This window comes from Mesoplodon bidens (assembly GCF_964165515.1).
Source record: "Mesoplodon bidens genome assembly, chromosome: 7".
NCBI classification, from domain to species: Eukaryota; Metazoa; Chordata; class Mammalia; order Artiodactyla; family Ziphiidae; genus Mesoplodon; species Mesoplodon bidens.
The window spans coordinates 102,906,088-102,931,830 of NC_138164.1; the positions used below are offsets into that span (position 1 = coordinate 102,906,088).

The following is a 25,743-nucleotide window of genomic DNA, read 5'->3' on the forward strand; positions in this document are numbered from 1 at the left end:
TCTCCCTCACAACCCTTATCCCATTGAATATTGACTCTACCAGTTGAAAAGGAAAATCTTTCATTGAGATTAATAAAAAAACAAAAGGGTGGTAGACTATAATTTCTATAGCTCATACTAGTTTTAAATTTATAACTATAATTCTAGAATATTTGCAGGGGGGACGGTAGGGGAAAGTCATTAAAGTGGCTACCTGTTTTTAAGTTAAACTTTGCCTCTATCTGCAAATTTTAACTAGCCATTATCACAAAGGAAAGTAAAGGCCTTAGGAACATTCAGAACATATTCAGGAAGTAATGAGGAAGACCCTCAGAGTTCATAAAACGGAATACACGTAGAATAAACCAACAATTTCATAAAAAGTCACACAAGTTAAAGGCCTGAATGATCTCTTTAGGGAAATGTAGTGCTGTTTTCAATATACACAGCAAATTAAAACCAAACTAACATTCATAATAGCCAGAGTGGAAACAACCCAAATGTCTATCCACTGATAAATAGATAAAACGTGGTAAATCCACACAATGGAATATGATTCAGTAATAAAAATTAAGCACTATAAAGAATTCCTAAAGGGCTTCCCTGGTGGCGCAGTGGTTGAGAGTCCACCTGCCGATGCAGGGGACGCGGGTTCGTGCACCGGTCCGGGAAGATCCCACATGCCGCGGAGTGGCTGGGCCCGTGAGCCATGGCCGCTGAGCCTGCGCGTCCGGAGCCTGTGCTCCGCAACGGGAGAGGCCATGACAGTGAGAGGCCCGCGTACCGCAAAAAAAAAAAAAAAAAAAGAATTCCTAAAACTCAACAACAAAAAAAGCAAACAACTTGATTAAAAAATGGGCAAAGAACCTGATTAGACATTTATCCAAAGAAGACAGACAAATGGCCAATAAGCACATGAAAAGATGCTCAAGATCAAACATTAGGGAAATGCAAATCAAAACTACAAGTATTACCTCACACCTATTAGGATGGCTACTATCAAAAACCCAGGAAACAACAAATGTTGGCAAGGATATGGAGAAATTGGAACCCTTCTACACTGTTGGTGACAATGTAAAATGGTACAGCTACTGTGGAAAACAGTATGGCCATTCCTCAAAAAATTAAAAACAGAATGACAATATGATCCAGCAATTCCACTTCTGGGTATATGCCCAAAATAATCGAAAGCAGGATCTCGAAGAGATATCTGTACACCCATGTTCATAGCAGCATTACTCACAACAGCTAAAATATGGAAGCAACCCAAGTGACCACTGATGGATGAATGGATAAGCAAAATGTGGTATACACATACAAAAGAATATCATTCAGCTTAAAAAGGACAGAAATTCGGACACATGCTATAACCTGAGTGAACCTTGAAGACGTTATGTTAAGTGAAATTAAGCCAGACACAAAGAGACAAATAGTGTATGATTCCACTTATATCAAGTACTTAGAGTAGTCAAAATCATAGAGATAAAAGGTAGAATGATTGTTGCCAGCAGATGGATGGAGAAGGGTAATGACGGGTTACTGTTTAATGGGTATAAAATTTCAGTTCTACAAGATGAAAAGAATTATGGAGATGGATGGTGGTAGCTGCACAACATTACAAATGCATTTAATGCCACTGAGTTGTATATTTAAAAATGCTTAAGATGGTGAATTTTACGTTATGTGTACACACACAAAAGAAGTGAAGTACTGATACGTGCTGCAACATGGATGAGCCTTGAAAACATTATATTAAGTGAAAGAAGTCAGTTGCAAAGGACCACATATTATATAATTCCATTTATATAAAATGTCCAGAATAGGCAAATCTATAGAGACAGAAAGTAGATGAGAGGTTGCCTATGACTGGGGTGTTTGGGGATATTAGAAGGGTGTTAAGGGGCTTCCCTGGTGGCGCAGTGGTTGAGAGTCCGCCTGCCGATGCAGGGGACGCGGGTTCGTGCCCCGGTCCGGGAGGATCCCACATGCCGCGGAGCGGCTGGGCCCGTGAGCCATGGCCGCTGAGCCTGTGCCTCCGGAGCCTGTGCTCTGCAACGGGAGAGGCCACAGCAGTGAGAGGCCCGCGTACCGCAAAAAAAAAAAAAAAAAGCAAACCCTGGGCTTCCCTGGTGGCGCAGTGGGTGAGAGTCCGCCTGCCGATGCAGGGGACGTGGGTTCGTGCCCCGGTCCGGGAAGATCCCACATGCCACGGAGCGGCTGGGCCCGTGAGCCATGGCCGCTGAGCCTGCGCGTCCGGAGCCTGTGCTCCGCACCGGGAGGGGCCACAGCAGTGAGAGGCCCGCGTACCGCAAAAAAAAAAAAAAAAAAAAAAAAAAAAAAAGCAAACCCTTTGAACGACCAATAAAGAATGTTGTAAATTTGCTCAAAAAAGGAAATGATTATAAAACAAGGATAAGACAAAATACACATACATGCCCAGAAATCTTTACTCAAGCTATGTCTAAGAAGGCCAACTGGATTAAAGAAGCATGGCAATTATGTAACTGTCACAGAAAACTTTAAATTTTATTACTTGGCTAAGCCAGACAAAATCTTATAACTTAAGTAGCCAGTAACAAAAATGACAAGCCTTTCCCTCTAATTTAAAAAAATCTCACTACCTCCAGGTAATTCTCATTAACAAGGACAAGTGTTATCCTCTTGTAGTATTCTGCATTATCAGGGGGCCAGAAATGTGAACTGCTCCTCTAGTAGGTTATCTCAGCAAACTTGGGTGGGCTTGCTGTAGTAGTCCTGGGATGGTGGCCTCCCACCAGTTCCTTCAGAGAGGGGTAAAGAGCTGACTCTTTCACACCGTGCTATTCGTATCAGTGGGAAAGAGGGTTAACTAGACTCTCCCTAATAGATGATCACCATCAGTGTCTTCAAAAGGGGGACTCTATAGCAACACAGGCCTCTGGGGAGACACAGAGCTAAACCCGGCTGTGAATTAGGTCAACTTTGAGAGTTACTGCTCAATTGTACCAAGGTAGCTGAAAATCTAATGCTTACTCATCCCAAAGCTACCCAGGTCTCCAAATCCCAGGCTAAGGACCCAAGGCCCAGGGCACTAGATCCAGCTCCACCCATCTAGCTTAGTGGGATTATACAGGGTAAAAGCAATCCTCTCCTCACTCCAAGTAGGAACCAGGCTGGGGCAAAACTAGGTTCTGGGCACCGCTCAACCACTGCATATCCAGACCAGCACCCTAGGGCCGCTGTCACCACCCAGAAGTAGAGCAGATGCCCCAGGCTTTAGCTCACTGCAGCCGGCATTGTTTACGCTCTTTCGCCGCCTTAGCATCTGAGAGGCCAGCAAAGTCCCCTGTACAGTCCACCAGGACTTCCGGCATGGGCACGGGACGCTTGACCCTCGCCCGCAGTTTGACACTTACGCTCCCCAGGCAGGGAGAGGTCGGGGCCCTACGGTCCGAGGCAGAATCTGCAGGAATACCGGGCGGGCGGGGGCGGTGGTGGCATTGGTGCCGAGGCCGCTGAGAAACGCCTCCTCGGGGGCGGGGCCCAGAGCTCACTGTCAGAGTGCCCGCCCCACCTCGCCCCCGCCCGGCACACACTGACGGCTTAAAGGGGCCGCAGCGTGCCTTTGCTCAGAGGTCTGCAGGACCCAGGGTGCTCCTTTCAGCCCAGAGGGCTTCCAAGGCAAGAGGTGAATGAAGGCCCAGCTAGGAAAACTCCACCGCAGCTGGGTGGGGACCTCTTTTTTTGTGGCAACACAGATAATGTTACAGAAACAAAGGAGGTGACCTGTTCTTACTATCACAATCCTAATTCCTCCTCCAGGGGCGAAAAAAGTTGCTGCAGGAAACAGTCAAAGCATCAGGGTAAACATATAGCCCCCATTATGTAAGTGGCTTCTTCCATTAACTTGAGCGGTTAGTGTTTTTCAAATGGCAACTCAAAGGCACAGAAAAGAATTCTGACAGCCTGCACTGCTTCACCTCACCCTCTCAGTGACTTCTTTCTCTTCTGTACAACATGAGGAATCCTAGACAACAATAGAAGACGGAAATAGGGGCAAAACAGAAAAGTAACATTCTCCTTCTTGTGAGTAAAATGTGATCTTTGAAACATTGGCCAAGAATTCACTACAAGTCTATGTAGATAAAGAAATCTTGCGTGCAAATACAATTGTGATGTGCAGTCATCTAATGTAATATGAAGAGTTCTTGTGAAAAATTGTAAGAGAAACTGGATTAATATCTCAGGGAGTTAAGTAATGGTCTCTGAGCTCTCCACAGGTCAGAAATGAATTTTAAATTTCTTTTCATAGGAGGAATTTTTCCTCAATCTCAGATTATAAGCTTTGTATGCATTTTGTGTCTCCTTTATACTGTCAGGAAAGAAATGTATGTGGTTATTAAGCCGGTGTTACCTTCATCTAATCTTGACGAATAAACATACCTTATTAAAACCGTAAGCCACCACCAAACCTCTATGGGAATCAATTTAGTAAAGCTAAAGACCATTTACAAGTGCCCTAACATCTTCCATCCCAAACAGGGGTTCAAGTGGAAATTTAGATTCCAAAGTACAGGTCCAAAGACTGCTCTAATATGGAGCAGACCCAGGTTACCCTTATTCTGAAGGTCTTAGAAAATTCTAGGCTAAGGTTATCGTGAAGAGAAACTGATTCAGATTAGAACAGTCTGATTTTGAACTGCCAAAAAAAATCCCATTATAAAGTGCATTTAACTGTGAATGATACTTTTGAATTAAGTAATTAAGACCTTCTTTCATTCTGTCTGTATCAAGCTTATCACACTGTTCTGAGAGTAATGGTTTGTAGATCAGCCTTCCCATTAGATTGTGAGCACCTCAAGGGCAAGGGTTGGAATGTAGCTCACTCATCTTTTTTCCGTGTGATACCAAATGAATACTCAATAAATAATTAACACAAAAGGTATGACCAACACTTATTTTGACACAGGAGTCCAGATAACTTCAATAAGCATAATACAGTGAGTATATGTGCGCATGCACACACACAAATGGATAATACCCAGTGCTGTGCTTATTAGTGAATTAAGAATTTAGAGAGAAAAAAATCCATTTATTGTACAGCTCAGTACAATCAGATTTATATCTTTTGCTCCAAAGCAAAGACATTTTATATAAAAATTCCTAAATAATACTTAGATATCTTACCAAATATCACAGTCCAAACACAGCCCATCTTATTTTGGTTACTGTATCCTTTTCTTTACTATACCATGAAGAGACTAAACTGGACATGTAAAACCTTCACAATTCAACAAATTACCAGATAGAAGTATTCTCCTTAACAGGGCAAAGTTGAAACTGTTTAGGAAATGACTTAGCAAATATTATATGTGGAAGAAAACATGGGAAAATGATAATTCATATATTAGAAAGGTGGCATTTCTTGTGCTTTTAAAAAATCCTTCTCCACTGTAATGTTTTTCCTGCAACAAATCAAGCAGAGATAAGAAAAACATTTATTGTACACATAGCCAGAGCAAGGGGGAAAGAAGTTTTAAGCATTAACTGGAATTCTTTATTAGATCATATTCAGTGAAGGAAAGAGGCCAAGTTAGAGATTAAGAGCATGGACTCGGGGGCCAGAATGCTTAGTTCAAATCCTGGTTGTGCCGTTTACTAGCTGTGTGGTTTTAGACAACTCCTACCTCTCTGTGCTTCTGTTTTCTATTTGTAAAATGAGGAATTTTTTCACCTTATTGGGTTATTAGGAGAATTAAATGAGTTAAGTTTATTATATTTGTAAAGTGCCTAGAATTAATTGCTATACATAAGTATTTGGTAAATAAAATACATAACGTTCAACAAATACTGTCTGCCTTTTCTGTTACATTCCTTTTAAAACTAAAACGCAAATGTATAGCAGCGTTCCCCGCCCCCACCACCCGATTGCTCCTAGTTACCTGTGTTCTCAGCTGTCAGAAGTAGTGTTAACTGAGGATCAGAGGGAGAAGAGGTGCCCCATTCTAAGAACTTTTAAGTCAGGTTTACTGAAGTATAACTTACATATACTAAAATAAACTTAAAAAAATTTTTATTGGAGTATAGTTGATTTACAAAGTTGTGTTAGTTTAAATAACTCCACTTACAATAGCATTGAAAAGAACAAAATTTTTGGAAATAAATCTAACCAAGGAGATGAAAGACTTGTATACTGAAAACTACAGAACAATGCTGAAAGAAATTAAAGAAGACACAAATAAATGAAAAGACATTCCATGGACTGGAAGACTTAGTATTATTAAGATTCCACATATCAGAAAATAATCTATAGATTCAACACAATCTCTCTCAAAATCCCAACAGCATTTTTTTTGTAGAAATAGAAAAGTTAATCCTAAAATTCATATGGAATCTCAAAGGACCCTGAATAGTCAAAACACTTTTGAAAAAAAAGTGTTGCAGGACTCTCTTCTTGATTCCAAAACACATTAAAAAGCCACAATGATCAAAACAGTGTGGTAATGGCATAAAGACAAACAGACCAATGGAACAGAAGAGAGAACCCAAAAATAATCCCTTGCATTTAGGGTAAAATGATCTTTGACAAGGGTGCCAAGACCACTCAAAGGGGAAAGGATGGTCTCTTCAACAAATGGTGACTGGAAAAACTGGATAGCTACATGCAAAAGAATGAAGTTGGACACTTACCTTACACCATACATAAAAATTAATATGAAATGATTAAAAACCTAAATGTAAGCTCTAAAACGGTAAAACTCCTAGGAGAAAACATAGAGGAAAAGCTTCCTGACACTGGAATGGACAATGATTTCTTAGATATGATGCCAAAAACACAGGCAACAAAAGCAAAAAGGACAATGGGGACTATATCAAACTTAAAAACTCTTGTGTATCAAAGGACACAATAAACAGAGTAAAAAGATAACCTACAGAAGGGAAGAAAATATTTATAAATCATTTATCTGATAAGGGGTTAATATCCAGAGAATATCAAGAACTCCCACAACAGAACCCTCTTGCACTGTTGGTGGGAATGTAAATTGATACAGCCACTATAGAGAACAGTATGGAGGTTGCTTAAAAAACTAAAAATAGAACTACCATATGACCCAGCAATCCCACTACTGGGCATATATCCTGAGAAAGCCATAATTCAAAAAGAGTCATGTACCACAATGTTCACTGTAGCATTATTTACAATAGCCAGGACATGGAAGCACCCTAAGTGTCCATCGACAGATGAATGGATAAAGAAGATGTGGCGGGGCTTCCCTGGTGGCGCAGTGGTTAAGAATCTGGCTGCCAATGCAGGGGACACGGGTTTGAGCCCTGGTCTGGGAAGATCCCACATGCTGTAGAGCAACTAAGCCCGTGAGCTACAACTACTGAGCCTCCGCGTCTGGAACCTGTGCTCCGCAACGGGAGAGGCTGCAACAGTGAGAGGCCCGCGCACTGCGATGAAGACTGGCCCGCGCACCACGATGAAGAGTGGCCCCCGCTTGCCGCAACTGGAGAAAGCCCGCGCACAGAAACAAAGACCCAACACAGCCAAAAATAAATAAATAAATAAATAAATAAATGGGGGGGGGAAGAAAGATGTGGCACATATATACAATGGAATATTACTCAGCCATAAAAAGAAACGAAATTGTTACTTGTAGTGAGGTGGATGGACCTAGAGTCTGTCATACAGAGTGAAGTTAAGTCAGAAAGAGAAAAACAAATACCGTATGCTAACACATATATATGGAATCTTAAAAGAAAAATGGTCTGATGAACCTAGGGGCAGGACAGGAATAAAGACACAAACGTAGAGAACGGACTTGAGGACATGGGGAGGGGGAAGGGTAAGCTGGGACAAAGTGAGAGAGTAGCACTGACATATATACACTACCAAATGTAAAACAGATAGCTAGTGGGAAGCAGCTGCATGGAACAGGGAGGTCAGCTCGGTGCTTTGCAACCACCTAGAGGGGTGGGATAAGGAGTGTGGGAGGGAGATGCAAGAGGGAGGGGATATGGGGATATACATATGCATACAGTTGATTCACTTTATTATACAGCAGAAACTAATACAACATGTAAAACAATTATACTCAAATAAAGATGTTAAAAAAAAAAGAACTCCCACAACAACAAAACTCCAAATAACCCAATTTAAAATGGGCAAAAGACTTGAATAGACGTTTCTACAAAGATGATATACAAATGGCCAACAATCATAGGAAAAGATACTCAACATCACTAATCATCAGAGAAACGCAAGTCAAAACAACAATGAAGGGCTTCCCTGGTGGCGCAGTGGTTGAAAGTCCACCTGCCAATGCAGGGGACATGGGTTCGTGCCCCGGTCCAGGAAGATCCCACATGCTGCGGAGCGGCTGGGCCCATGAGCCATGGCCGCTGAACCTGCGCATCCGAAGCCTGTGCTCCACAATGGGAGAGGCCACAGCAGTGAGGGGCCCACGTACCGCAAAAAAAAAACAACAACAAAAAAACCCACAATGAGATATCCCTCACACCCATTAGAATGGTTACTATCAAATAAACAAACAAATTTAAAAAAAAACAGAAAATAACAAATGTTGGCAAGAATGTAGAGAAATTGGAACACTTGTACGCTGTTGGTGGGATTGTAAAATGGTGCAACTGTTATGGAAAACAGTATGGAGTAACCTCAAAAACAGTATGGAGTAACCTCAAAAAAAGTAAAAATAGAATACCATATTACCATATGATCCAGCAATTCCACTTCTAAGTGTATGTATGAGTGTGTATATATATATATCCAAAAGAATTGAAAGCTGGGGCTCAGATTTGTACATCCATGCTCAAAGCAGTAGAAGCAACCCAAATGTCCACAGAAGAATGAATGAATGGATAAGCAAAATGTGGTAAATACATACAATGGAATAGTAGTCTTAAAAAGGAAGGAAATCCGGTTACATGCTACAATATGGATAAACTTTGAGGATATTCATGCTAAGTGAAATAAGCCAGTCACAGAAAGACAAATATTATATGATTCCACTTATATGAGGTATCTAAACTATTAAATTAGCAACAGAAAGTAGAATGGTGGTTATTAGGGGCTGGGGGAAGGAGGAAAAGGAAAGTTGTTTAATGGGTACAGTGTATCAGATGTGCAAGATGAAAAAGGTTTTGAGGTGTGTTTCACCACAATGTGAATGTAGTTAATTTAAAATGATTACGATGGTAATTTTTATGTTACATGCTTTTTTTTTAAGCTGCAGTTAAAAAAAAAGTGAGGTACTTGTCTATTCAACAAAATGCTCTATAGGTATTTAAAGAAAAAAAAAGACAAAGAAGACTAAAGAAGATATTTAAATACTGATGTGGAAGAAATCTATTTTAGTTTTAAAAAGAAATTTGGAAGATAGCCTATGAAGTCGAATTCTTTTTTTTGTGTTTAGTAAAAATAAAAAAGAGGGTCATACACATTGGTGGTAGGCTGATAATGATCCCCAAAGATATTGGGCTGTAATCCCTGAAAACTTTAAATGTTTTATGTGGAAAAGGGGTCTTTGCAGATGTGATTAAATTAAGGATATTGAGATGGGGAGATCATCCTGGATTATCTGGGTGAGCCCTGAATGCAATCACATGTATCCTTATAAGAGGGTAACAGAGGGAAATTTGACACACACAGACGAGAAGGCGATGTGAAGATGGAGAAGAGCAAGATCAGAAGAGGCTGGAGTGATGCAACACAAGCCAAGGGATACCAAGAGCAGCCAGAAGCTGTAGAGGCAAGGAAGGAGTGCTTCCCCAGGGCCTCTGGAGAAGCATGGCTTTGCCTCAATATTAGCCTCCAGTAAGACTCAACCTAAATTTTTTAAAAAATTCTTATTGAAATATTGTTGACTTACAATGTCGTGTTAGTTTCAGGCGTACAGCAAAGTGATTCAGATATACATACAGACACAGACACAGACACACACACACACACACACACACACATATATGTATGTATTTTAAGATTCTTTTCCATTATAGGTTATTACAAGATACTGAGTATAGATCCCTGTGCAGTAGGTCCTTGTTGGTTCTCTCTTTTATATATACAGTAGTGTGTATATTTTAATCCTAAACTCCTACTCACCCTAAGTTTTGGACTCTGGGCTCCAGAACTGTGAGAGAATAAACTACTGTTGTTTTAAACCACCAAATTTGTGGTCATTTGTTTCAGCAGTCATAGAAAACTAATACAACATTGTACATGTTTGAAAGCACATAAAACTTTTCTGGATGGATCCATAGAAAACTTAACTATGACCACTTTAAAAGAGTGTCTATGGGACTAGCTAAAGAATTTTTACTTCTCACTTTAATACCTAGCCATGTCTTTTTTCTTTTTTTTTTCTTTTTTTTGCGGTATGCGGGCCTCTCACCGTTGTGGCCTCTCCCGTTGCGGAGCACAGGCTCCGGACGCGCAGGCTCAGCGGCCATGGCTCACAGGCCCAGCCGCTCCGCGGCATGTGGGATCTTCCCAGACCGGGGCACGAACCCGTGTCCCCTGCATCGGCAGGCGGACTCTCAACCACTGCGCCACCAGGGAAGCCCTCTGTTTTCTTTTTTAAACAACAAGCTTCAATATTTTCTGTTTTTAAAAGCTCTAGAACTTTAAAATTCCAGCCTGGCACCTTGAGGATGGATCTGTCTATACTCGTCCCATAAGCCTCAATTCTTCCCCTTAACATTTTTTGGACACCATATCTCCTTTGAAAGAAAGATCTGAATCTTTTTTTTTTTAATAAATTTATTTTTTTATTTTTGGCTGCGTTTTGTCTTCGTTGCCACACACGGGCTTTCCCTAGTTGTGGCGAGCAGGGGCCTACTCTTCATTGCAGAGCATGGGCTCTACGCACACGGGCTTCAGTAGCTGTGGCATGTGGGCTCGGCAGCTGCGGCTTGTGGGCTCTAGAGCGCAGGCTCAGTAGTTGTGGCGCACGGGCTTAGTTGCTCCGTGGCATGTGAGATCTTCCCAGAACAGGGCTCAAACCCGTTTCCCCTGCATTGGCAGGCGGCTTCTTCACCACGGAACCACCAGGGAAGCCCCCTGAATCTTATTTATTACCCCAGCATCCAGCAGAGTGCTTCGTCCTCTAATACATAATTCCTAAAATAGCACAATTTCATCAAATCATAGAAGTCTTAAATATACAATAAATGTGTTTTTTGAGTTTATAAATAAAATATTGTATGTTGAATGCGTGTTTCAAATGTGAAAGGGAAACATGATATATTTAATGGAATCCTCAAGTAAACCCACTTTCAAAGTGAAAAATTATTAAGTAATAGATTTCAAAAAATTTATAAGATTTTTGTCACTGTTTTTTTAGTACCTATTTTTTGATTATAAAATCCATTAAAAGAGGGAAATTTTAATTTTAGAATCTTTCATTTGGTAAAGTCATGTCAGAACAGTTGCTTGTAATAAATCTTATTACAGAGCACTCTAGTCAATTTAAATTCAATCTAAACTGTGTTGGGCGCTGGAGTTAGATCTGAGTTCTAAAGCTTGCTTTGTCACACACTAGCTGAGCCTCAGTTTCATTATCCATCATAACAGTACCATCTTCATGTGGTTCCTTATTTAATACACACTTCTGGAGCATTCATTATGTGCCAGGCACTATTCTAAACACTTCACATATACTAACTCATTTAATTCTCATAACTCTGAGATTGATATAAGCCCCCTTTTACAGACGAGAAAACGGAGGCATAGAGGTTAACTAACTTGCCTAAGGCGATTCAACTAACTGTAATGGTGAACTATTGAAGTGAAAATGAGATTTCTCCTTTATACCTGTTAAGAACCCCCCCAAATACCCATATTATTCCCCTGTCCCACAGGTACACTTAGTATGTAGCTAATACAGAGTAGCATCTCATGATCTGATGCTATTCTGTATTAGGCACTTATCTACTTACTGAGTACGGGAAGTGAAATACAGTAGCCCAGGGGCAATACTATGAGGGTGTAACAGAGGCACTTAATCTAGACTGGAGGGTCAGGGAAGGTCTCCTTGAGAAAGTGATATTTAGGCTGAGAACTAAAGGAAATAAATACGGATTAGCCAGGCATAGGCATAATGACTAGATTTAATAAGAGAATGTTTCAGGCATGTGTGTGAAAGCCTGAAAGAGCTAGGCAAGATAAAGAACAGAACTGCAACTCATGTGGCCAAAACAGGAGTTGAGAGAAAGGGCAGACTGAAAAGGGCCAGATCATACAAAGCCAGTGACTTCATGCAAGGAAGTAGTACTAACAGATGGCAGGGCAAATATCAAGCACTCAAGAAACAGTGGCTATCGTTATTGTGTTATTATTATAAGCATCATCCCAGAGTTATCTAGAGATTTTAGAAAGACTTCAGACTTAACCAAGCCCACTGTCCCCTGGTTCAAGAAAGGCCTAAGTTAGCTTAGAGCTCTTGGGACCAAGTAAGGCAAGCCTTCTCTGATCTAAAACAAACCATTTCATTGTGTATATAAGCAATTTATTCCTTTTTATCCTATAGAAAGCAGATTTACTACTAGTTAACCAAGTAAATGTCATTTTATAATACTCAAGGGGACTGTCCATATTTCATTTGGAGGAATCCCCCATATTAAACATAGCTCAAAATAAGTAGGCAGTCCTCTAAAGCATAAAAAAACTGTTTTCCCTTACTGCCCAGAGATTTCTGACATGGGATCTAGTCTTTACTCCCAAATGAAGAACTCATGCTAGTTCTAGACTAGGGGGTTTTCATGAGACTTTCTTTTTTAAAAAGAATGTAGGAATGTATCACATAAGAAAAAGGACCAGAAGAGAAGTGTGTAATTATAGTACTGAAAAAAATTCCTAAAATCTAAAAATGAGAGACTTCATATTTTAAGTGAATAAGGACATGAAATGATTTTTAAAAAACCCACTGCAAATAAATACATAAAATAAATAAAACAGCAAAACAAATTAGAGAAACAGATGTTCTGGACAGCCAAGTTTGCCAGGTATCAGAGGTTTATCCCTGAAACAGCAATTATTATTATTATTTTTATTATTATTATTTTTTGTGATACGTAGCCTCTCACTGTTGTGGCCTCTCCCGTTGTGGAGCACAGGCTCCAGACGCGCAGGCTTAGCGGCCATGGCTCACGGGCCCAGCTGCTCCGCGGCATGTGGGATCCTCCCAGACCGGGGCACAAACCTGCATCCCCTGCATCGGCAGGCGGACTCTCAACCACTGCACCACCAGGGAAGTCCCAACACCAATTATTTTATGTAACTTTTTCCCATGTAAAATAAATCTAAGAAAATACATAAGCCTCCCAGTCTTCTTAAACAAAGTAGACTGATAATTATTTAAACTTTTCAGGATAATCCATTTGAGCAATGAATCTAGCAAAACCCTCAAGATGTACTGCCAAAGAGGTATGAGGGACTCTTGCATCAAAACCAAATGGTTCCAATATGGCTTTTTTGAATTTTAATGTTTTATGTCTTGTAGCTTTCCTTCCTCAAACTTTGTGATCAAACTAACAGTTTAGCTTAGAGCAGTGCTACCTAATTTTAGCTCTTGATTTAAAGACCCAAGCAGGGGGACTTCCCTGGTTGCACAGTGGTTAAGAATCCGCCTGCCAATGCAGGGGACACAGGTTCGAGCCCTGGTCCGGGAAGGCCCCACATGCCGCAGAGCAACTAGGCCTGTGTGCCAAAACTATTGAGCCTGAGCTCTAGAGCCCGCAAGCCACAACTACTGAGCCCGTGTGCCACAACTACTGAAGCCCATGCACCTAGAGCCCGTGCTCCGCAACAAGAGAAGTCATCGCGATGAGAAGCCCGCGCACCGCAAGGAGGAGTAGCCCCTGCTTGCCACAACTAGAGAAAGCCTGTGCGCAGCAACAAAGACTCAATACAGCCAAAAATAAATAAATAAACAAATTTATTTTAAAAAAATTTAAAAATAACCTCTAAGAAATATAATCAACATATCGAAGAATTAGGTTTCTAATCTCTTAATAAAATAATAAAAATTATGTCTGAAGAGGCAGGGGGTCACCAAGGCATATCTGACATCCTATCTATGCCAAAAATGTCTGGCCATTCCAACTGAGTCAGAATTTACTTTGAATGCATCTCTGAACAAAGATCATATTCTAGGAATAAACAATTGCTGTTACCAAGTAAGGGAAAACAATGTTTTCTGTGGTACTTAAAAAGAGTTACGGGGGGGCTTCCCTGGTGGCACAGTGGTTCAGAGTCCGCCTGCTGATGCAGGGGACACGGTTTGTGCCCCGGTCCGGGAAGATCCCACATGCCGCGGAGTGGCTGGGCCCGTGAGCCATGGCCGCTGAGCCTGCGCGTCCGGAGCCTGTGCTCTGCAACGGGAGAGGCCACAACAGTGAGAGGCCCGCGTACCAAAAAAAAAAAGAGTTATGGGGGACTTCACTGGTGGCGCAGTGGCTAAGAATCCACCTGCCAGTGCAGGGGACACAGGTTCAAGTGCAGGTCCAGGAAGATCCCACATGCTGCGGAGCAACTAAGCCCGTGTGCCACAACTACTGAGCCTGCGCTCTAGAGCCCGCGAGCCACAACTACTGAAGCCTGTATGCCTATAGCCCGTGCTCCACAACAAGAGAAGCCACCGCAGTGAGAAGTCCGCGCACCGCAACGAAGAGTAGCCCCTGCTTGCCGCAACTAGAGAAAGCCCACGCGCAGCAATGAAGATCCAACGCAGCCAAAAATAAATAAATAAATTTATTAAAAATAAAAAAAAAAGAGTTATGGGGGGGAAGTTAGACCTCAGTAAAACGCATACCACAAAGAGGACATGTGTTTGGGACGTAAGTTTCCTCTGAAAGTTGGAGAGACCTGTATGAATTCATGTTTAGCTTAATGTAAATACAGATGGAAATATATAAAACAACTGTATGTATATGCATATAAATAACTTAATATACACACATACCTACCTCTGTTTCCTGAGAGGACCTACAAACAATGACAACCTAGCAATAAGCACACCTAGTATCCAGATCTCGGCTTCTAAATACCACTGTCCCATAAAAGGAACCAGGGCTGATTCCAGGGCTGGGACAGGGAAAATATAAGATGGGTCTGGAACATCTTGTTGTACAGAAAGGAAATGCTCAAAAAGAAAAAAAGGATAGGAGCATGTCAAAGGAACACAGGAGGAGCCAACCTGAAAGCTGCAACAATTTGAGCAAAAATAAATAAATAACAAAGAATCAGATTTTAAAACAGCTATTCATACTGATATAGATAAATGGTTAAACAGGAAAATAAATGGGGGAGAACAGACAAATCTTCACTACAAAATTCCAAATAATCTATGTAGATACTCTTCCTTTCAGGAAGTAGAATTTAAGCCCCCCACCCACTCTGAAGATGGGCTAGACTCAGTCACTCACCTCCAAAGAATAGGCATGGGGACCTCCCTGGTGGTCCAGTGGTTAAGACTCTGTGCTTCCACTGAAGGGGGCATGGGTTTGATTCCTGGTTGGGGAACTAAGATCCTGCATGCTGCATGGTGTGACCAAAAATAAATAAATAAACAACAACAACAAAACTTTAAAAAAAAAAAGAATAAGTATAGAAAGGGAAAAATAGTAACTTTACTACTTAACCTGGCAAACACTACCATAACCAAGTGTTCAAGGTTAACATCATCAGTGATGTCATGTGGATATCCCATATTTCCTGATAGGAAATGATGGTATTCTGTAACATTCTTTCCAAAAACACATAACCCTTGCCTAATAATGAAAAATAATCAGACAAACCCTAAGGAAGAACATTCCAGAAAATAACTGACTAGTACTCAAAACTGTCAAGACCATGAAGATAAGGAAAGACTGAGAAACTGTCAAAGACCAGAGGAGACTCAGAGGGATGACAAGTAAAGGCAACAGGTTACCCTGGATTGGATCCTGAAACAGAAAGGTGATTATAATAGAAAACTACAGATATCCCAACAAAATCTGGAGTTCAGTTAAAACTAATGCATCACTGTTGGTTTCTTCATTTTGACAAATGTACCATGTAAGATGTTAACAACAGAGGAGACTGGGTGAGAGGTATATAGAATTCTATATCTTTGCAACTTTTCTGTAAATTGAAAATTATTACAAAATAAAAAGGTTATTTTTTAAAAGTTTCCTCTAAAAAAAAAAAACCCTATCATTTATCTTCAAAAAAGTCATGTCTTGAAAAACAAAATTTAAAAAAAGTGGGAGGGCTTCCCTGGTGGTGCAGTGGTTAAGAATTCGCCTGCCAATGCAGGGGACACGAGTTCGAGCCCTGGTCTGGGAAGATCCCACATGCTGCGGAGCAACTAAGCCTGTGCACCACAACTACTGAGCCAGCACTCTAGAGCCCATGAGCCACAACTACTGAGCCCGCATGCCACAGCTACTAAAGCCCGCGTGCCTAGAGCCTGTGCTCCGCAACAAGAGAATCCACCACGATGAGAAGCCCGCACACTGCAACAAAGAGGAGCCCCCGCTCGCCGCCACTAGAGAAAGCCCACGCGTAGCAATGAAGACCCAACACAGCCAAAAATAAATAATAAATAAATAAATAAATTCTTAAAAAAAATAAAATAAAACTCTAAGTCTCACAAGCTTTCTAAATAAACTAGCTGAAAAAAAGTCAGATTTCTGAAAAAGATTCAGGAAATCTCTCTTAAAAAAAAAAAGTGGGATACCTCACACCTACTAGAATGGCTAAAATCCAAAAAAACTGATGAAACTAAATGCTGACAAGATGTGAAGCAAAAAGAACCCTCATTCACTGCTGGTGGAAATGCAAAATGGTACAGCCACTTTGGAAGAGAGTTTGGCAGTTTCTTACAAAGCTGAACACTGTCTCACCATATGATCCAGCAATCACACTTGTAGGTATTTACCCAGAGGAACTAAAAATTTATGTCCACACACAAAAAAAGTTTATAGCAGCTTTGCTCATAATTGTCAAAAACTAGAAGTGACCTAGATATCCTTCAATTAGGTGAATGGATAAACAAACTGTGGTACATCCATACAATGAAATCTTATTCAGCAATAAAAAAGAAATGAGCTATCAAGCCAAGAAAAGACACGGAAGAACCTTACATAGATACTCCTAAGTGAAAGAAGCCAGTCTGAAAAGGGTACATAGTGTATGATCCAATTACATTACACTCTGGAAGAGGAAAAAACTATGGAGACAGTAAAAACATCAGTGGTTGCAAGGGGGTGGGCAAGGGAGAAAAGGATGAACAGGTGAATTACAGGAGATTTTTCGGGCAGTGAAACTATTCTTTACGATACTGTAATGGTGGATAAATAACATTATGAATGTCAAAACCTACAGAAATTTACAATATAAAGAGTAAAGTTTAATGCATGCTAATTTTAAAAAGTCATTTAGGAGACTGGGGATCCCATAAAAGAATGCAGACTTGTGACAAGAGAATCTAACTATATTACAAATGTGTGAAACCACCTCACTGAAGTGGGTGGGGAAAAAGAACTGACCTAGGTAACTTTGGAAATGAATGGAGTCTTAAAACTAAAGGCAAAAGGAACTGCGTATAAGCATTGTACTTCTAGTTAATAAAGTTTCCTATGGGAGTGTGAATTAACGATTCAGATATTGCTATACATGTATACTGGAGCTGAACAATTAAGTAAATGGATGATGAAAGCCAAGTTTTTCACTGTTGAAGTGGAAATTCAAATCAACAAGGGGGAGGAGGCTAGAATGATCTCTATGGTAATGGATTAGACTTGGAGATATCAGTAAGAACTCATATTTAACTTAACATGGATACAGATGGTGACATACAGAAATATCTATAGATATGTCTATATACACCAGTTAGCATATACATCTATATTTCTTTGTTCTGTTTGCTGAGAGGGCCCAAAAAAAGACACCCCAGTAGCAATGAGGACACTTACTGCCCAGATCTTGGTTTCTATTACCATTCTCCAGTAAAAGGTGCCAGGGTTTCTTGGAGAAATGCCTAATTCTAGCACTGTGACACGAAATATACAAGATGAGCCTAGAGCACCTTATAGTGCCAGAAATTAGGGAAGTGCTCAAATATAATTAAATAAAAACAGCATGCACGCACACACACACACAAACACACACAAACACATGCACACAGATGTGGGAATGTTAAAGGGGCACAGGAGTCAACAGAAAGAGCTCTCAATGGATAAAGCTGGAACAATTTCAGCAACAAAATAAAGTAGTATTGGAATATAACTCAAAGTATAAAATATCCTTCAGTTCATACTGATATAAATGTTTGACTAATTAAATTAATAAATGGGGAGAGAAACAAATGTCCCATGCAGAAGAAATTCAAATAAATTATGTAGATATTCCACCCCAAGGACAGGAAGCACAACTCCTCTCTCCGTAAGTGAGCTGTACATAATTACTTCCTTCCAAAGAGCACAGTATGAAAAGAGTAAAGAAACCTGACAAACGCTACTTCAGCTATATGATCAAATCAATATCAACAGTCACAAATCATGCTGATGTGATGATGTGATGAATATGGCATTCTCTGTGATCTTCCACCCAAAAACTCATAACCCCAGTCTAATCATGAGAAAAACATCAAATAAATTCCAATACAGGAACATTCCAGTATACCTGACCAGTACCCCTAAAAACTTCTACAGATTTGAAAGTTTTTAAAAATAGGGGGAAAAAAAGTGGGAGGGGGAAGCCAGATCTGCCTTCTCTGCCAGTCAACACAAACAAAAAGCTATCATTTTCCCATGATTCTTAGTTGAAGACTTTCCAAATTAATCTGCTAAGATATTGCTCACATCCAAAGACACTGTAACACAGCCAACTGGTTAGTTATATATCGTCTTTGTCACTTCATTACATGGAGAAAACTATGTCAGTTTTGGCCAACTTTGTTCAGCAAATATTTTCTGACCACCTTATTTGACCCAACAAGCACTGCTTGAGTCATTGAGGTAACCTCACAGATGAAAAAAAAAAAACCAAAAACCTATGCTCCCCTGCTCTGCTTTCATTTCTGTGAGGAAATCAGACAATATACAAGCAAACAATAAATGGCCTATCATATAGCAATAAACGCTATGAAGTTTAAAAAAAAAAAAAAAGAAAGTGAGGTAAACATGACCAAGAGGGCTACTCTAATTGGAGCTTAGAAAATGCCTCTTTAAGCAGATGACATTTGAGTTGCGAACTGAGTGAAGCCTATATACAAAGACAGGCTTGAGGGAGGGGTAGAGCAGGTGGGAAGTCCCAGGCAGAGAGAACAACAAACACAAAGGCCAAAAAGAAATTAAGTTTAGGACTTCCCTGGTGGTGCAGTGGTTGGGAGTCCGCCTGCCAATGCACGGTACAAAGCTTCGAGCCCTAGTCCGGGAAGATCCCACATGCCACGGAGCAACTAAGCCTGTGCACCACAACTACTGAGCCCACGTGCCACAACTACTGAAGCCTGCGCGGCTGGAGCCGGTGCTCCACAACGAGAGAAGCCACCGCCATGAGAAGCCCGCACACCGCAGCGAAGAGTAGCCCCCCATTCACCGCAACTAGAGAAAGCCCACGCGCAGCAACGAAAACCTAACACAGCCAAAAATAAATAAAATTAATTAATTAAAAAAAAGAATAAGTTTAATGTGTTTGAGATAAACAAGTAGGCAAGGCAACTGCCCGGACAGAAAAAAGCTAAGTAACATATTCTGAACTCCACAGGTAATATGCATTTAAAATTAATTAAAATTAAAAAAAAAAATCTCAAACCTCTCCAACATTGATCACCAGGAATCCATCAATCATAATGAGATCCAGATCTCAATTTTATGCCCCCACCTAGTCCCCCTCCCACTGTCACAGCTGTCCATCTCCCATATGGTAAATACTGTATTTTGAACTGCTCCACCTTCCCTCTAAAACCCACCGTGCCTATGGTTCATATTTCATTATGTCTGTGACAGAAGTTTAAAAAAGGAGGGGGTGGGGGGAGATTCTACCCAGAAAATGATCCTGAATTCTCCCTAACAGATCTCATTACTTCACATAGAACAACCAGAGGTTACGAGCAAACGCCCTGAAGACACACTAACTTGGGTTCATACTGAGGTTCTATCAGTTGTATGATTTCGAGCAAGCTGCGTAACCTTTCTAAGACTCAGTTTCCTCACCTGTAAAAAGTTTGAGAATAAAAAAAGATAAAACGTGGCACCTAGTGAATATTCAATAAATGTTAACTACTGCTGGTAAAAGTATTTGAGCATTTATTTTGTTCAAGGACTAGAGCTAGCCAGAGGGATTACAGAAACTACAATTTGCTACAGCAAATTGTTTGAGAGATAAAACTGTCAAACTCCCTTAGGTCAGGGGCTTTGTCTTTTTCTGGTTCACTAGCGTATTCCCAGAATCTAGAACAATGTTTAACACACGGTAGGCATCAATCTCAATATTTGTTGAATGAATGAAAGAGGCTCCATTAAGTCAAAGGAGCATAAGAGTATGGCTTTGCTCCAATGTGAAGAAAAGTTTTCCTTCCTCATCAAGATTTTTAACAATAACCTAAGACATTGTTAAATGTTTATTATTTTTAATTGCGTCCCCAAAACCTAGGACAGTGTTCATAATACTAAGGTACTCAAATTTATTGCAGTTAAAACTCTGCTGCTAAAATTAAGCTGTCTGTTAAAAATTTTAAAGTAATACGTTATAAAGTATATTGTTAAGGAATATCTTTGCTTGCCGTTGCCTGAGTGAACAAACTTTAAAAACTTGTGTAAAATTTTTTTCTCATGAGTTCACCAACTACGTTTAATTTATGCTGGCAAAATATATTGATTTCACCTTTCTCTATATCATTTTATAAAAACAACATTACACTTTGTCCAGTCACTTAAGAAAAGTTCAAACCTTTGATTCAAATCAATGATTTCTTAAAAGTTTCAAAAGATTGTTAGCTTAATTTATCAGCTCTTTAGGTCAAAGAAGGACTTTTCAGGGTGATAAAAATGGAGATAGGAGGAGTTCACCTCTCTCAAAATGAGTTTTCAATTACTATAATTATGCATAAAATAAGACAGGGAGCATTTCTGGGCCACGATTTGAAGCCTTGATTCCCCTAAGAATTAAATTGGAGCCATGCATAAATTTGGGGCAAGTTCTGCAAAAACCTCTTCATCCTCTATTGATGCTGAATGAAAAACTCATTGTTAAGATTCATCAACACGAATATATTTTCTAACACACAGCAGCCACTCTGGCAACACGACTTTCACCCTTTTCTATCCCAGAAACAAAACGGATGCATTTAAATCCAGCCCGACAATTACCACCATTGCAGGGTAGCTATCTCAACCGCCAGAGTGGTAAGAGCTAAAAAGCAAGAATCTAGTTTACCAAGCCCTCACCTTAAAGTAGCAAGGCCTGCTTAACCTACACTGCTGGCTATTGTATTAGTCCCCCAAACCTTCAGAGCTGGAAAGATACCTTAACTCTACTGACACCTTCTGAGAGAGAAAGCCAGGCGGAAGGGCGGAGCGGTATGATCCGAATCGTTTAAATCGCAGCAAGCCGGTGGGGAGCCAGGTGCGCGGGCAGGGACCCAGGTGCGCGGGCAGGCCCCGGTACCACTGTCCTTGTCACGCTCTGAGGCGACCAGGCCCTTCACGACCACCACAGCCCTCGGAGGCTCTTACTCATTCATTCATTTGACAATTACGCGAGGGGCGCCGTAGCCGGGCCGGCTCGCAGGCCCCCGCCCCAGTACCCAAACACCCTGAGCCGCCAGGCACGGCCCTGCGCCGCACGCGTCCCCAGGACGCTACCGCCCGAACCACGCCGCGGCACGCTCTGGTCACCCAGATCCCAGCCCCGGCCTCCGCCTCACACAAGCGCCCACGCCCCTCGCCCTCCCAGCCGCTAGTCCCCCGGCCTCCGCCCCACTTCGCCGCCTCAGACCCGCCGGGTTCGTGGGGCGAGGGAGGCGCGCGCCCACGGAGGCCCCCCCGCCCGGGGCTCAGGGCCGCTACGCGCGCGCGACTCGTGAACTCGAGGGCCTAGGCGGGTGGGCCAGGCCCACAGTCCACTCACCTCCACTGGGTCAGAACCGAGGGGCTGCTCTAAGCCGTTTGAAACCGCTTGGGCCGCCGCACACCCCGCAGTGTCCTCGTTGTTTATTGGTCCTCGGCGGACCGCCCATCGCCCTTCTTATTGGTCCATTTGAAAGAACTATGGGAACGCGCCGCCCTCAGCCTTAAAGGGGCCACGCGCAGCCGTGTTTCCCTTGGAACCCGGCGCTGCTTGGTGCGGTGGGGAGAGGGTCGCCGGAGCGAAAGATGCAGACGACCCCGGAAAGAAGCGCGAAAGGTCTGTGGAGAGTTGTGCATCTCCGGCCGTCAGCAGGTTTGCTTTATTTAATTACAGATATTTAAACTACTGTCAACACTTGGCAATTTTTTATGAGTCATTTCATTCACCAGATATTGATTGCGCAGCTAAGTGCGTGAGGAAAACCAGAGAGGCTGCTGGATTATAGTGGAAGGAGGGTGAATGGAGCCGGGACGCTGGATTCTGGACTTAGACCTGCTGAGTACAGCACTTTTCTTAGTAAATAATCTGGAGCTTAGTTTCCTCATCTGTAAGACAGGATAATGATGTTTCCTTTATAAACTTAGTGTGAGAATTTAATATAACTAATTGAATGTCTAGGAATAGGCTTTGAACAGCAATGCATTCTTCAAAGGCTTGATAATCTTGTTGTTTATAAAAATGAGGGGCTTGGTTAATTCGGTCCGAAAATTCTTGTTTAGCTCTACATCCAATGTTTCTATGAAAGATTGGTCCTAACTTCCAAGGAATCTGCAAACTACAGTGGTCAGGAGAATAAAACATATAGACTAGTCACTAAAATTCAAAGCAATATGAGAACAATATAAAAGAAAAGCTGTAGATGTTTAACTGAAGGGAGAAATTAGATGGGAGAGGATCTGGGAAGGGGATGGTTTTTTTTTTTTTTTTTTTAGGGGGATGGATTTTTAATCTGGGATTTAAAGCATATGTAGCCAAGAGAGTAAGAAATGGAGAGGGGATGGGTGAAAGTAATAAAACAATTTTTTTTAATCCATCAAACTGGCAAAGATGAAACAGTTTAACAATTTTTGGTTAGCCAAGAGTTAGAGAAATACACACTCAAACTCACTTCTTGGTAAAAGTATAATTGGTACAAACTTTTAGGAGGCCAATTTAGCAGTTATTAAAATGTAAAATGTACATAATCTCTGGCTAAGTAATGCTACTGATGGGAATTTGTCATACAGACCTATGCATGTATGGAAAGAAAAATGTACAAAGACATTCACTGCAGCACTGATTTAGAAAACAAACAAACAACAACAAACCCTGAAATTTATATGTTCATCTATAGGGAACTTATTATATAAATTATGGTATAATCCGTTCAATAGAACACTGTGCAACTGTTAAAAAGAATGTGGTTAATCTATATGTGCTGGTTAGAAAAATGCACCAACTTTAACTGAAAAAAAGGCAAGTTGCAGAAAAGCATACATATATGGAATGATTTTATTATATATGGTTATAAATGTATGTGTATTTGTGTGCATGCCTGAAAATGGTTAGAACATTACTGGAATTTCAAAAAACTTAATAGGGATGGGACTTGCCAGGGAGGGAAATGAATTTTTTACCACTGACATGTTAAAAAAAATTTTTTTTAATAGAAGGAGCAGGGAGAATGTCTAGTAGTTGGAAAAGTACAGGCAAAGGCAGAGAGACAAGAAAGTACATAGTATGTTGGGAGTTGAACATGTGGGTTGATTTTAGAACAGGGTTCATGTTAGGAAGTAGTGGGACACAGATTAACAGAAAGTTAGGAACAGTTTTTGGAGGGTCTTGAATACTAGGGTAAGGAATTTGTACTTTATTAAAGTAGGCAGTGGGGAACTATTGAAGGTTTCTGAGCAAGGGAGTGGCAAAATCAGGATTGCACTTTAGGAAAACGAATTAGCTTGATTGTCTAATCCTAAAATGGGTTAGGGCTTCCCTGGTGGCACAGTGGTTGAGAGTCTGCCTGCCGATTCAGGGGACACGGGTTCGTGCCCCGGTCTGGGAAGATCCCACATGCCGTGGAGCGGCTGGGCCTGTGAGCCATGGCTGCTGAGCCTGCACATCTGGAGCCTGTGCTCCTCAGCGGGAGAGGCCACAACAGTGAGAGGCCCGCGTACCGCAAAAATAAATAAATAAATAAATAAATAAATAAAATGGGTTAGAGTTGAGAGCCCAGTTAGGAGTCTGATATGAGTGGTGGAAGTGATGAGAACAGATTCAAGAAAGAGGGAAGGATTTGGCAACAGACTAGCTTAGGTATAAAGGTGAGGGTGGGGCCCATTTAGGGAGATAAGTCAGAGTGTGCCAGGATTTGATCCTAGGGACTGGGAGGCATTGATTGCCCAAATGGAAGTAGAAAGTCAGGAGAAGCCAGTCTCAAAGGGAAGACAAGGTATTTAGTTTCAGACCTGTTTACTTTTTTTTTTTTTTTTTGCGGTACACAGGCCTCTCACTGTTGTGGCCTCTCGCCTTGCGGAGCACAGGCTCCGGATACGCAGGCTCAGCGGCCATGGCTCACGGGCCCAGCCGCTCCGAGGCATGTGGGATCTTCCCGGACCGGGGCACGAACCCGTGTCCCCTGCATCGGCAGGCGGACTCTCAACCACCGCGCCACCAGGGAAGCCCCAGACCTGTTTACTTTTACATACCAATGAGACATGCAAATGGAACCATATAAGTAGGCCCAGGAAATACAGAGTGAGAGCTGTGAGAAGAGATTAGAACTCAAGTGATATAGATTTGGGAATCACCTTCATAAAGTGAAAAGATGAAATTGTGGATGAGACCACAGAGTGGGAGAGTGGAGAGAGTGAAAAGATAGGAGGTGAGGACAGATCCACAGGTAGAGTTAGGAGAGAGGAGCTAATCGAAGCAAAAAGCTCACGATAACCTTTTTTTAAAATTAATTTATTTATTTATTTATTTTTGGCTGCGTTGAGTCTTCGTTGCTGTGCGTGGGCTTTCTCTAGTTGTGGTGAGTGGGGGCTACTCTTCATTGCGGTGCGCGGGCTTCTCATTGCGGTGGCTTCTCTTGTTGCAGAGCACAGGCTCTAGGCGTGCGGGCTTCAGTATCTGAGGCACACGGGCTCAGTAGTTGTGGCGCGCAGGCTCAGTAGTCGTGGTGCACACGGGCTTAGTTGCTCTGCGGCATGTGGGATCTTCCCGGACCAGGGCTTGAACCTGTGTCCCCTGTATTGGCAGATGGATTCTTAACTACTGCACCACCAGGGAAGTCCACAATAACTTTTGAGAAACAGGCTAGAAATATATAGAAATAGTCTTCTTCAGTCATTGATCATTGGCATGTTTACTTTATTTAAATATTACCAGAGGGCTTCCCTGGTGGCGCAGTGGTTGGGAGTCCGCCTGCTGATGCGGGGGACACGGGTTCATGTCCCGGTCCGGGAGGGCCCCGCGTGCCATGGGGCGGCTGAGCCTGTGAGCCGTGGCCGCTGGGCCTGCGTGTCCGGAGCCTGTGCTCCACGGCGGGAGGGGCTGCGGCAGTGAGAGGCCCGCGTACTGCCAAAAAAAAATAAAAATAAAAATTAACTATTACCAGAAATAAACTGAAGATTACATTTAAGTAGAGAGTGATGGTAACCTGGAATCTG

At 41.7% G+C, this 25,743-nt stretch overlaps 1 protein-coding gene across 3 annotated transcripts in view; it reads right to left on the reverse strand.

Annotated features, from left to right (window-relative positions):
* The window catches only part of CKAP5 (cytoskeleton associated protein 5), a 108,467-nt gene extending 86,290 nt beyond the window's left edge, over window positions 1-22,177 (reverse strand). For 2 of the 3 annotated variants that reach the window (XM_081241141.1, XM_081241139.1), the window contains exon 1: window positions 22,097-22,177. The gene's annotated coding sequence lies outside the window, so the exon portion shown is untranslated. Of the gene's footprint in view, window positions 1-3,374; window positions 3,394-22,096 lie in introns of those variants that run through there. The other variant, XM_081241140.1, reaches the window with a different exon arrangement.
* Window positions 22,178-25,743: the final 3,566 nt, after the last annotated feature.